Genomic DNA, 13,647 nt, shown 5'->3' on the forward strand with positions numbered 1-13,647 from the left:
GTACATCATGAAAGAGTGAGAGGCTCAAGCTCAGTTGGGCCACAAAGTACGAGCTTGAAACTGTGGAAAAGGAGAAGTAGTTCTTAATATTATTAATTAAAGGAAAACAGGATCATTTAAAAAACAAAATGTATATGTTTAATTGTTATTTTATTTGAATAGGCAGTGGTCCATAGGACCAATATCTGTAATTAAAATGTTTGTTTTGAAACATTCTCAAAGGGGAAGAGGTTTTTACGAGACTACTTATCTTTGTGGATTGATTACCACAATCACTGATATGGTGGTGAAGTATGATTGTTTTGGGCCAAATTACGGTGAAAAAACATTTCTGCATACCACTACAATTTGGTATTTGAAGGTACAACCAAACACCCCTTTCATGTACCTTCGATTTAATACATCAGAAAAAGCTATTTTGTGTTCGCAAATGGCCTGGTTTCTCAGACCAGCCTGCTTGCACCTGCAACTAGGGTTCGTACATCTTGTACGTGGGCAGCGTATTTTAGTAGAAAGTAAATAGAGTATGCATTGCACAAAAATGAAGTGCTTCAAACAAACACATACTTTGTATGCACAGAGAAGAGGTGGAATACATGTAAGACTGAGGACACAGGTTAAATGAGGAATAGATTGACTGCATTGCTGCCCACTTTTCTATGCAATTTCTGTAGTGCGATTGAAGGAAGCACTAAACTGTAAAACAAAGTTGCCAATTGCTTTCATAGTCCATTCCCTTTGTTTGGTGCTGTGAAAGGAAGAGCCAGATTCCAAAATAAATCAATGCTTTTTCAGACATTTCCCATACGAAATACGGTGCCTGTATAAAAATGCATTTACTCTCAGGTTTTGAGCAGTGACATTGTAATGCTATTAAAGTGTAAGATCCAAGCGAACACTGACTCTGTCAATGATGATCCAAAGGGGTTTTATGAAAAGTTCCAGCTACAAACACAAGAACCAAAACAGGCCAAGAGGACACCTGGATTTGAACCAGGGACCTCTTGATCTGCAGTCAAATGCTCTACCACTGAGCTATATCCCCACCTGTTTGTGAGAGTCGGAATGAAAATATATCAGTACCTCATGAAAGAGTGTGAGCATCATGCTCAGTTGGGCCGGAAAGTACAAGCTTGAAACTGTGGAACAGGAGAAGTAGTTCTTAATATTATTTATTGAAGGAAAACGGGATCGTTTAAAAAAAATATTTATATGTTTCATTGTTATTTTATTTGAACATGCAGTGGTCCATAGGACCAATGCCTGTACATAAAATGCTTGTTTTGAAACATTCTCAAAGGGGAAGAGGTTTTTACGGGACGCCTTATCCTTTCGTGGATTGGTTACCACAATCACCGAGATGGTGGTGAAGTATGATTGTTTTGGGCCAAATGATGGACCAAAAACATTTCTACATACCACTGCAATTTGGTATTTGGAAGGTACACCCAAACGTCCCTTTCAAGTACCATCAATTTAATATATCAGAAAAGGCCATTTTGTGTTCGAAAATGACCTAAGTCTTCGAGCTAGCCTTTTTTCATCTGCAACGAGGGTTCATACATTTTGCACGTAGGCAGAGGTTTTAAGGAGAAATTAAATAGTTTCTACGTTGCACAAGAATGAATGCTTTAAACAAACACATATTTTGTATGCACAGAGGAGAGGAGGAATATATGTAAGACTGAGGACACAGGTTAAATGAGAAATAGATTGACTGCAGCGCTGCCGAGTATACTATGCCATTTCTTTAGTGCGCTACAAGGAAGCACCAAACTGTATAACAAAGTTTTCAATTGTTTTCATAGTGATTCTCTTTGCTTGAAGCTGTGAAAGGAAGAGCCGGATTCCAAAATAAATCAATGATGTTTCAGAAAGTTCCCACGCCCTGTGTAAAAATGCATTTATTCCCAGGTTTTGAGCAGTGACACTGTAATGCTAATAAAGTATAAGATCCAACTGAACACTGACTCTGTCAATGGTGATCCATAGGGACTTTATGAAAGATCCCAGCTACAAACACCAAAACCAAAATAGGTTTAGGGGACACCCGGATTTGAACCAGGGACCTCTTGATCTGCAGTCAAATGCTCTACCACTGAGCTATATCCCCAACTGTTTTCAAAGATCAGAATGACAATATATCAGTACATCATGAAAGAGTGAGAGGCTCAAGCTCAGTTGGGCCACAAAGTACGAGCTTGAAACTGTGGAAAAGGAGAAGTAGTTCTTAATATTATTAATTAAAGGAAAACAGGATCATTTAAAAAACAAAATGTATATGTTTAATTGTTATTTTATTTGAATAGGCAGTGGTCCATAGGACCAATATCTGTAATTAAAATGTTTGTTTTGAAACATTCTCAAAGGGGAAGAGGTTTTTACGAGACTACTTATCTTTGTGGATTGATTACCACAATCACTGATATGGTGGTGAAGTATGATTGTTTTGGGCCAAATTACGGTGAAAAAACATTTCTGCATACCACTACAATTTGGTATTTGAAGGTACAACCAAACACCACTTTCATGTACCTTCGATTTAATACATCAGAAAAAGCTATTTTGTGTTCGCAAATGGCCTGGTTTCTCAGACCAGCCTGCTTGCACCTGCAACTAGGGTTCGTACATCTTGTACGTGGGCAGCGTTTTTTAGTAGAAAGTAAATAGATTATGCATTGCACAAAAATGAAGTGCTTCAAACAAACACATACTTTGTATGCACAGAGAAGAGGTGGAATACATGTAAGACTGAGGACACAGGTTAAATGAGGAATAGATTGACTGCATTTCTGCCCACTTTTCTATGCAAGTTCTGTAGTGCGATCGAAGGAAGCACCAAACTGTAAAACAAATTTGTCAATTGCTTTCATAGTCCATTCCCTTTGTTTGGTGCTGTGAAAGGAAGAGCCAGATTCCAAAATAAATCAATGCTTTTTCAGACATTTCCCATACGAAATACCGAGCCCTGTATAAAAATGCATTTACTCTCAGGTTTTGAGCAGTGACATTGTAATGCTATTAAAGTGTAAGATCCAAGCGAACACTGACTCTGTCAATGATGATCCAAAGGGGTTTTATGAAAAGTCCCTGCTACAAACACAAGAACCAAAACAGGCCAAGGGGACACCTGGATTTGAACCAGGGACCTCTTGATCTGCAGTCAAATGCTCTACCACTAAGCTATATCCCCACCTGTTTGTGAGAGTCGGAATGAAAATATATCAGTACCTCATGAAAGAGTGTGAGCATCATGCTCAGTTGGGCCGGAAAGTACAAGCTTGAAACTGTGGAACAGGAGAAGTAGTTCTTAATATTATTTATTGAAGGAAAACGGGATCGTTTAAAAAAAATATTTATATGTTTCATTGTTATTTTATTTGAACAGGCAGTGGTCCATAGGACCAATGCCTGTACATAAAATGCTTGTTTTGAAACATTCTCAAAGCGAAAGAGGTTTTTACGGGACACCTTATCCTTTCGCGGATTGGTTACCACAATCACCGAGATGGTGGTGAAGTATGATTGTTTTGGGCCAAATGATGGACGAAAAACACTTCTACATACCACTGCAATTTGGTATTTGGAAGGTACACCCAAACGTCCCTTTCAAGTACCATCAATTTAATATATCAGAAAAGGCCATTTTGTGTTCGAAAATGGCCTGAGTCTTCGAGCCAGCCTTTTTTCATCTGCAACGAGGGTTCATACATTTTGCACGTAGGCAGAGGTTTTAAGGAGAAATTAAATAGTTTCTATGTTGCACAAGAATGAAGTGCTTTAAACAAACACATATTTTGTATGCACAGAGGAGAGGAGGAATATATGTAAGACTGAGGACACAGGTTAAATGAGAAATAGATTGACTGCAGCGCTGCCGAGTATACTATGCCATTTCTTTAGTGCGCTACAAGGAAGCACCAAACTGAATAACAAAGTTTTCAATTGTTTTCATAGTGATTCTCTTTGCTTGAAGCTGTGAAAGGAAGAGCCGGATTCCAAAATAAATCAATGATGTTTCAGAAAGTTCCCACGCCCTGTGTAAAAATGCATTTATTCCCAGGTTTTGAGCAGTGACACTGTAATGCTAATAAAGTATAAGATCCAACTGAACACTGACTCTGTCAATGGTGATCCATAGGGACTTTATGAAAGATCCCAGCTACAAACACCAAAACCAAAATAGGTTTAGGGGACACCCGGATTTGAACCAGGGACCTCTTGATCTGCAGTCAAATGCTCTACCACTGAGCTATATCCCCAACTGTTTTCAAAGATCAGAATGACAATATATCAGTACATCATGAAAGAGTGAGAGGCTCAAGCTCAGTTGGGCCACAAAGTACGAGCTTGAAACTGTGGAAAAGGAGAAGTAGTTCTTAATATTATTAATTAAAGGAAAACAGGATCCTTTAAAAAACAAAATGTATATGTTTAATTGTTATTTTATTTGAATAGGCAGTGGTCCATAGGACCAATATCTGTAATTAAAATGTTTGTTTTGAAACATTCTCAAAGGGGAAGAGGTTTTTACGAGACTACTTATCTTTGTGGATTGATTACCACAATCACTGATATGGTGGTGAAGTATGATTGTTTTGGGCCAAATTACGGTGAAAAAACATTTCTGCATACCACTACAATTTGGTATTTGAAGGTACAACCAAACACCCCTTTCATGTACCTTCGATTTAATACATCAGAAAAAGCTATTTTGTGTTCGCAAATGGCCTGGTTTCTCAGACCAGCCTGCTTGCACCTGCAACTAGGGTTCGTACATCTTGTACGTGGGCAGCGTATTTTAGTAGAAAGTAAATAGATTATGCATTGCACAAAAATGAAGTGCTTCAAACAAACACATACTTTGTATGCACAGAGAAGAGGTGGAATACATGTAAGACTGAGGACACAGGTTAAATGAGGAATAGATTGACTGCATTTCTGCCCACTTTTCTATGCAATTTCTGTAGTGCGATTGAAGGAAGCACTAAACTGTAAAACAAAGTTGCCAATTGCTTTCATAGTCCATTCCCTTTGTTTGGTGCTGTGAAAGGAAGAGCCAGATTCCAAAATAAATCAATGCTTTTTCAGACATTTCCCATACGGAATACCGAGCCCTGTATAAAAATGCATTTACTCTCAAGTTTTGAGCAGTGACATTGTAATGCTGTTAAAGTGTAAGATCCAAGCGAACACTGACTCTGTCAATGATGATCCAAAGGGGTTTTATGAAAAGTCCCAGCTTCAAACACAAGAACCAAAACAGGCCACGGGGACACCTGGATTTGAACCAGGGACCTCTTGATCTGCAGTCAAATGCTCTACCACTGAGCTATATCCCCACCTGTTTGTGAGAGTCGGAATGAAAATATATCAGTACCTCATGAAAGAGTGTGAGCATCATGCTCAGTTGGGCCGGAAAGTACAAGCTTGAAACTGTGGAACAGGAGAAGTAGTTCTTAATATTATTTATTGAAGGAAAATGGGATCGTTTAAAAAAAATATTTATATGTTTCATTGTTATTTTATTTGAACAGGCAGTGGTCCATAGGACCAATGCCTGTACATAAAATGCTTGTTTTGAAACATTCTCAAAGGGGAAGAGGTTTTTACGGGACGCCTTATCCTTTCGCGGATTGGTTACCACAATCACCGAGATGGTGGTGAAGTATGATTGTTTTGGGCCAAATGATGGACGAAAAACATTTCTACATACCACTGCAATTTGGTATTTGGAAGGTACACCCAAACGTCCCTTTCAAGTACCATCAATTTAATATATCAGAAAAGGCCATTTTGTGTTCGAAAATGGCCTGAGTCTTCGAGCCAGCCTTTTTTCATCTGCAACGAGGGTTCATACATTTTGCACGAAGGCAGAGGTTTTAAGGAGAAATTAAATAGTTTCTACGTTGCACAAGAATGAAGTGCTTTAAACAAACACATATTTTGTATGCACAGAGGAGAGGAGGAATATATGTAAGACTGAGGACACATGTTAAATGAGAAATAGATTGACTGCAGCGCTGCCGAGTATACTATGCCATTTCTTTAGTGCGCTACAAGGAAGCACCAAACTGTATAACAAAGTTTTCAATTGTTTTCATAGTCATTCTCTTTGTTTGAAGCTGTGAAAGGAAGAGCCGGATTCCAAAATAAATCAATGATGTTTCAGAAAGTTCCCACGCCCTGTGTAAAAATGCATTTATTCCCAGGTTTTGAGCAGTGACACTGTAATGCTAATAAAGTATAAGATCCAACTGAACACTGACTCTGTCAATGGTGATCCAAAGGGACTTTATGAAAGATCCTAGCTACAAACACCAGAACCAAAATAGGTTTAGGGGACACCCGGATTTGAACCAGGGACCTCTTGATCTGCAGTCAAATGCTCTACCACTGAGCTATATCCCCAACTGTTTTTAAAGATCAGAATGACAATATAACAGTACATCATGAAAGAGTGAGAGGCTCAAGCTCAGTTGGGCCACAAAGTACGAGCTTGAAACTGTGGAAAAGGAGAAGTAGTTCGTAATATTATTAATTAAAGGAAAACAGGATCATTTAAAAAACAAAATGTATATGTTTAATTGTTATTTTATTTGAATAGGCAGTGGTCCATAGGACCAATATCTGTAATTAAAATGTTTGTTTTGAAACATTCTCAAAGAGGAACAGGTTTTTACGAGACTACTTATCTTTGTGGAATGATTACCACAATCACTGATATGGTGGTGAAGTATGATTGTTTTGGGCCAAATTACGGTGAAAAAACATTTCTACATACCACTACAATTTAGCATTTGAAGGTACAACCAAACACCCATTTCATGTACCTTCGATTTAATACATCAGAAAAAGCAATTTTGTGTTCGCAAATGGCCTGGTTTCTCAGACCAGCCTGCTTGCACCTGCAACTAGGGTTCATACATCTTGTACGTGGGCAGCGTTTTTTAGTAGAAAGTAAATAGATTATGCATTGCACAAAAATGAAGTGCTTCAAACAAACACATACTTTGTATGCACAGAGAAGAGGTGGAATACATGTAAGACTGAGGACACAGGTTAAATGAGGAATAGATTGACTGCATTTCTGCCCACTTTTCTATGCAATTTCTGTAGTGCGATCGAAGGAAGCACCAAACTGTAAAACAAAGTTGTCAATTGCTTTCATAGTCCATTCCCTTTGTTTGGTGCTGTGAAAGGAAGAGCCAGATTCCAAAATAAATCAATGCTTTTTCAGACATTTCCCATACGAAATACCGAGCCCTGTATAAAAATGCATTTACTCTCAGGTTTTGAGCAGTGACATTGTAATGCTATTAAAGTGTAAGATCCAAGCGAACACTGACTCTGTCAATGATGATCCAAAGGGGTTTTATGAAAAGTCCCAGCTACAAACACAAGAACCAAAACAGGCCAAGGGGACATCTGGATTTGAACCAGGGACCTCTTGATCTACAGTCAAATGCTCTACCACTGAGCTATATCCCCACCTGTTTGTGAGAGTCGGAATGAAAATATATCAGTACCTCATGAAAGAGTGTGAGCATCATGCTCAGTTGGGCCGGAAAGTACAAGCTTGAAACTGTGGAACAGGAGAAGTAGTTCTTAATATTATTTATTGAAGGAAAACGGGATCGTTTAAAAAAAATATTTATATGTTTCATTGTTATTTTATTTGAACAGGCAGTGGTCCATAGGACCAATGCCTGTACATAAAATGCTTGTTTTGAAACATTCTCAAAGGGGAAGAGGTTTTTACGGGACGCCTTATCCTTTCGCGGATTGGTTACCACAATCACCGAGATGGTGGTGAAGTATGATTGTTTTGGGCCAAATGATGGACGAAAAACACTTCTACATACCACTGCAATTTGGTATTTGGAAGGTACACCCAAACGTCCCTTTCAAGTACCATCAATTTAATATATCAGAAAAGGCCATTTTGTGTTCGAAAATGGCCTGAGTCTTCGAGCCAGCCTTTTTTCATCTGCAACGAGGGTTCATACATTTTGCACGTAGGCAGAGGTTTTAAGAAGAAATTAAATAGTTTCTACGTTGCACAAGAATGAAGTGCTTTAAACAAACACATATTTTGTATGCACAGAGGAGAGGAGGAATATATGTAAGACTGAGGACACAGGTTAAATGAGAAATAGATTGACTGCAGCGCTGCCAAGTATACTATGCCATTTCTTTAGTGCGCTACAAGGAAGCACCAAACTGTATAACAAAGTTTTCAATTGTTTTCATAGTGATTCTCTTTGCTTTAAGCTGTGAAAGGAAGAGCCGGATTCCAAAATAAATCAATGATGTTTCAGAAAGTTCCCACGCCCTGTGTAAAAATGCATTTATTCCCAGGTTTTGAGCAGTGTCACTGTAATGCTAATAAAGTATAAGATCCAACTGAACACTGACTCTGTCAATGGTGATCCATAGGGACTTTATGAAAGATCCCAGCTACAAACACCAAAACCAAAATAGGTTTAGGGGACACCCGCATTTGAACCAGGGACCTCTTGATCTGCAGTCAAATGCTCTACCACTGAGCTATATCCCCAACTGTTTTCAAAGATCAGAATGACAATATATCAGTACATCATGAAAGAGTGAGAGGCTCAAGCTCAGTTGGGCCACAAAGTACGAGCTTGAAACTGTGGAAAAGGAGAAGTAGTTCTTAATATTATTAATTAAAGGAAAACAGGATCATTTAAAAAACAAAATGTATATGTTTAATTGTTATTTTATTTGAATAGGCAGTGGTCCATAGGACCAATATCTGTAATTAAAATGTTTGTTTTGAAACATTCTCAAAGGGGAAGAGGTTTTTACGAGACTACTTATCTTTGTGGATTGATTACCACAATCACTGATATGGTGGTGAAGTATGATTGTTTTGGGCCAAATTACGGTGAAAAAACATTTCTGCATACCACTACAATTTGGTATTTGAAGGTACAACCAAACACCCCTTTCATATACCTTCGATTTAATACATCAGAAAAAGCTATTTTGTGTTCGCAAATGGCCTGGTTTCTCAGACCAGCCTGCTTGCACCTGCAACTAGGGTTCGTACATCTTGTACGTGGGCAGCGTATTTTAGTAGAAAGTAAATAGAGTATGCATTGCACAAAAATGAAGTGCTTCAAACAAACACATACTTTGTATGCACAGAGAAGAGGTGGAATACATGTAAGACTGAGGACACAGGTTAAATGAGGAATAGATTGACTGCATTGCTGCCCACTTTTCTATGCAATTTCTGTAGTGTGATTGAAGGAAGCACTAAACTGTAAAACAAAGTTGCCAATTGCTTTCATAGTCCATTCCCTTTGTTTGGTGCTGTGAAAGGAAGAGCCAGATTCCAAAATAAATCAATGCTTTTTCAGACATTTCCCATACGAAATACCGAGCCCTGTATAAAAATGCATTTACTCTCAGGTTTTGAGCAGTGACATTGTAATGCTATTAAAGTGTAAGATCCAAGCGAACACTGACTCTGTCAATGATGATCCAAAGGGGTTTTATGAAAAGTTCCAGCTACAAACACAAGAACCAAAACAGGCCAAGGGGACACCTGGATTTGAACCAGGGACCTCTTGATCTGCAGTCAAATGCTCTACCACTGAGCTATATCCCCACCTGTTTGTGAGAGTCGGAATGAAAATATATCAGTACCTCATGAAAGAGTGTGAGCATCATGCTCAGTTGGGCCGGAAAGTACAAGCTTGAAACTGTGGAACAGGAGAAGTAGTTCTTAATATTATTTATTGAAGGAAAACGGGATCGTTTAAAAAAAATATTTATATGTTTCATTGTTATTTTATTTGAACATGCAGTGGTCCATAGGACCAATGCCTGTACATAAAATGCTTGTTTTGAAACATTCTCAAAGGGGAAGAGGTTTTTATGGGACGCCTTATCCTTTCGCGGATTGGTTACCACAATCACCGAGATGGTGGTGAAGTATGATTGTTTTGGGCCAAATGATGGACCAAAAACATTTCTACATACCACTGCAATTTGGTATTTGGAAGGTACACCCAAACGTCCCTTTCAAGTACCATCAATTTAATATATCAGAAAAGGCCATTTTGTGTTCGAAAATGACCTGAGTCTTCGAGCCAGCCTTTTTTCATCTGCAACGAGGGTTCATACATTTTGCACGTAGGCAGAGGTTTTAAGGAGAAATTAAATAGTTTCTACGTTGCACAAGAATGAAGTGCTTTAAACAAACACATATTTTGTATGCACAGAGGAGAGGAGGAATATATGTAAGACTGAGGACACATGTTAAATGAGAAATAGATGGACTGCAGCGCTGCCGAGTATACTATGCCAATTCTTTAGTGTGCTACAAGGAAGCACCAAACTGTATAACAAAGTTTTCAATTGTTTTCATAGTCATTCTCTTTGTTTGAAGCTGTGAAAGGAAGAGCCCGATTCCAAAATAAATCAATGATGTTTCAGAAAGTTCCCACGCCCTGTGTAAAAATGCATTTATTCCCAGGTTTTGAGCAGTGACACTGTAATGCTAATAAAGTATAAGATCCAACTGAACACTGACTCTGTCAATGGTGATCCAAAGGGACTTTATGAAAGATCCTAGCTACAAACACCAGAACCAAAATAGGTTTAGGGGACACCCGGATTTGAACCAGGGACCTCTTGATCTGCAGTCAAATGCTCTACCACTGAGCTATATCCCCAACTGTTTTCAAAGATCAGAATGATAATATAACAGTACATCATGAAAGAGTGAGAGGCTCAAGCTCATTTGGGCCACAAAGTACGAGCTTGAAACTGTGGAAAAGGAGAAGTAGTTCTTAATATTATTAATTAAAGGAAAACAGGATCATTTAAAAAACAAAATGTATATGTTTAATTGTTATTTTTTTTGAATAGGCAGTGGTCCATAGGACCAATATCTGTAATTAAAATGTTTGTTTTGAAACATTCTCAAAGAGGAACAGGTTTTTACGAGACTACATATCTTTGTGGATTGATTACCACAATCACTGATATGGTGGTGAAGTATGATTGTTTTGGGCCAAATTACGGTGAAAAAACATTTCTACATACCACTACAATTTGGTATTTGAAGGTACAAACAAACACCCATTTCATGTACCTTCGATTTAATACATCAGAAAAAGCAATTTTGTGTTCGCAAATGGCCTGGTTTCTCAGACCAGCCTGCTTGCACCTGCAACTAGGGTTCATACATCTTGTACGTGGGCAGCGTTTTTTAGTAGAAAGTAAATAGATTATGCATTGCACAAAAATGAAGTGCTTCAAACAAACACATACTTTGTATGCACAGAGAAGAGGTGGAATACATGTAAGACTGAGGACACAGGTTAAATGAGGAATAGATTGACTGCATTTCTGCCCACTTTTCTATGCAATTTCTGTAGTGCGATCGAAGGAAGCACCAAACTGTAAAACAAAGTTGTCAATTGCTTTCATAGTCCATTCCCTTTGTTTGGTGCTGTGAAAGGAAGAGCCAGATTCCAAAATAAATCAATGCTTTTTCAGACATTTCCCATACGAAATACCGAGCCCTGTATAAAAATGCATTTACTCTCAGGTTTTGAGCAGTGACATTGTAATGCTATTAAAGTGTAAGATCCAAGCGAACACTGACTCTGTCAATGATGATCCAAAGGGGTTTTATGAAAAGTCCCAGCTACAAACACAAGAACCAAAACAGGCCAAGGGGACACCTGGATTTGAACCAGGGACCTCTTGATCTGCAGTCAAATGCTCTACCACTGAGCTATATCCCCACCTGTTTGTGAGAGTCGGAATGAAAATATATCAGTACCTCATGAAAGAGTGTGAGCATCATGCTCAGTTGGGCCGGAAAGTACAAGCTTGAAACTGTGGAACACGAGAAGTAGTTCTTAATATTATTTATTGAAGGGAAACGGGATCGTTTAAAAAAAATATTTATATGTTTCATTGTTATTTTATTTGAACAGGCAGTGGTCCATAGGACCAATGCCTGTACATAAAATGCTTGTTTTGAAACATTCTCAAAGGGGAAGAGGTTTTTACGGGACGCCTTATCCTTTCGCGGATTGGTTACCACAATCACCGAGATGGTGGTGAAGTATGATTGTTTTGGGCCAAATGATGGACGAAAAACATTTCTACATACTACTGCAATTTGGTATTTGGAAGGTACACCCAAACGTCCCTTTCAAGTACCATCTATTTAATATATCAGAAAAGGCCATTTTGTGTTCGAAAATGGCCTGAGTCTTCGAGCCAGCCTTTTTTCATCTGCAACGAGGGTTCATACATTTTGCACGTAGGCAGAGGTTTTAAGGAGAAATTAAATAGTTTCTATGTTGCACAAGAATGAAGTGCTTTAAACAAACACATATTTTGTATGCACAGAGGAGAGGAGGAATATATGTAAGACTGAGGACACAGGTTAAATGAGAAATAGATTGACTCCAGCGCTGCCGAGTATACTATGCCATTTCTTTAGTGCGCTACAAGGAAGCACCAAACTGTATAACAATGTTTTCAATTGTTTTCATAGTGATTCTCTTTGCTTGAAGCTGTGAAAGGAAGAGCCGGATTCCAAAATAAATCAATGATGTTTCAGAAAGTTTCCACGCCCTGTGTAAAAATGCATTTATTCCCAGGTTTTGAGCAGTGACACTGTAATGCTAATAAAGTATAAGATCCAACTGAACACTGACTCTGTCAATGGTGATCCATAGGGACTTTATGAAAGATCCCAGCTACAAACACCAAAACCAAAATAGGTTTAGGGGACACCCGGATTTGAACCAGGGACCTCTTGATCTGCAGTCAAATGCTCTACCACTGAGCTATATCCCCAACTGTTTTCAAAGATCAGAATGACAATATATCAGTACATCATGAAAGAGTGAGAGGCTCAAGCTCAGTTGGGCCACAAAGTACGAGCTTGAAACTGTGGAAAAGGAGAAGTAGTTCTTAATATTATTAATTAAAGGAAAACAGGATCATTTAAAAAACAAAATGTATATGTTTAATTGTTATTTTATTTGAATAGGCAGTGGTCCATAGGACCAATATCTCTAATTAAAATGTTTGTTTTGAAACATTCTCAAAGGGGAAGAGGTTTTTACGAGACTACTTATCTTTGTGGATTGATTACCACAATCACTGATATGGTGGTGAAGTATGATTGTTTTGGGCCAAATTACGGTGAAAAAACATTTCTGCATACCACTACAATTTGGTATTTGAAGGTACAACCAAACACCCCTTTCATGTACCTTCGATTTAATACATCAGAAAAAGCTATTTTGTGTTCGCAAATGGCCTGGTTTCTCAGACCAGCCTGCTTGCACCTGCAACTAGGGTTCGTACATCTTGTACGTGGGCAGCGTATTTTAGTAGAAAGTAAATAGATTATGCATTGCACAAAAATGAAGTGCTTCAAACAAACACATACTTTGTATGCACAGAGAAGAGGTGGAATACTTGTAAGACTGAGGACACAGGTTAAATGAGGAATAGATTGACTGCATTGCTGCCCACTTTTCTATGCAATTTCTGTAGTGCGATTGAAGGAAGCACTAAACTGTAAAACAAAGTTGCCAATTGCTTTCATAGTCCATTCCCTTTGTTTGGTGCTGTGAA

The 13,647-nt window shown here is 38.4% G+C and overlaps 10 non-coding genes across 10 annotated transcripts; all 10 read right to left on the minus strand.

The window, feature by feature from the left end:
- Positions 1 to 973: 973 nt before the first annotated feature.
- TRNAC-GCA (transfer RNA cysteine (anticodon GCA)) lies at positions 974 to 1,045 on the minus strand. The gene has a single exon. It is a non-coding gene; the product is annotated as a tRNA-Cys (tRNA).
- Positions 1,046 to 2,041: 996 nt separating this feature from the next.
- Positions 2,042 to 2,113, minus strand: TRNAC-GCA (transfer RNA cysteine (anticodon GCA)). The gene has a single exon. It is a non-coding gene; the product is annotated as a tRNA-Cys (tRNA).
- A 1,008-nt stretch (positions 2,114 to 3,121) lies between these two features.
- On the minus strand, positions 3,122 to 3,193 carry TRNAC-GCA (transfer RNA cysteine (anticodon GCA)). The gene has a single exon. It is a non-coding gene; the product is annotated as a tRNA-Cys (tRNA).
- Positions 3,194 to 4,190: 997 nt separating this feature from the next.
- On the minus strand, positions 4,191 to 4,262 carry TRNAC-GCA (transfer RNA cysteine (anticodon GCA)). The gene has a single exon. It is a non-coding gene; the product is annotated as a tRNA-Cys (tRNA).
- A 1,008-nt stretch (positions 4,263 to 5,270) lies between these two features.
- TRNAC-GCA (transfer RNA cysteine (anticodon GCA)) lies at positions 5,271 to 5,342 on the minus strand. The gene has a single exon. It is a non-coding gene; the product is annotated as a tRNA-Cys (tRNA).
- Positions 5,343 to 6,339: 997 nt separating this feature from the next.
- On the minus strand, positions 6,340 to 6,411 carry TRNAC-GCA (transfer RNA cysteine (anticodon GCA)). The gene has a single exon. It is a non-coding gene; the product is annotated as a tRNA-Cys (tRNA).
- Positions 6,412 to 9,568: 3,157 nt separating this feature from the next.
- On the minus strand, positions 9,569 to 9,640 carry TRNAC-GCA (transfer RNA cysteine (anticodon GCA)). The gene has a single exon. It is a non-coding gene; the product is annotated as a tRNA-Cys (tRNA).
- A 997-nt stretch (positions 9,641 to 10,637) lies between these two features.
- Positions 10,638 to 10,709, minus strand: TRNAC-GCA (transfer RNA cysteine (anticodon GCA)). The gene has a single exon. It is a non-coding gene; the product is annotated as a tRNA-Cys (tRNA).
- A 1,008-nt stretch (positions 10,710 to 11,717) lies between these two features.
- TRNAC-GCA (transfer RNA cysteine (anticodon GCA)) lies at positions 11,718 to 11,789 on the minus strand. Its single transcript has one exon. It is a non-coding gene; the product is annotated as a tRNA-Cys (tRNA).
- A 997-nt stretch (positions 11,790 to 12,786) lies between these two features.
- Positions 12,787 to 12,858, minus strand: TRNAC-GCA (transfer RNA cysteine (anticodon GCA)). Its single transcript has one exon. It is a non-coding gene; the product is annotated as a tRNA-Cys (tRNA).
- Positions 12,859 to 13,647: the final 789 nt, after the last annotated feature.

This window comes from Triturus cristatus, chromosome 4_1 (genome assembly GCF_964204655.1).
Source record: "Triturus cristatus chromosome 4_1, aTriCri1.1, whole genome shotgun sequence".
Classification (NCBI taxonomy): Eukaryota; Metazoa; Chordata; class Amphibia; order Caudata; family Salamandridae; genus Triturus; species Triturus cristatus.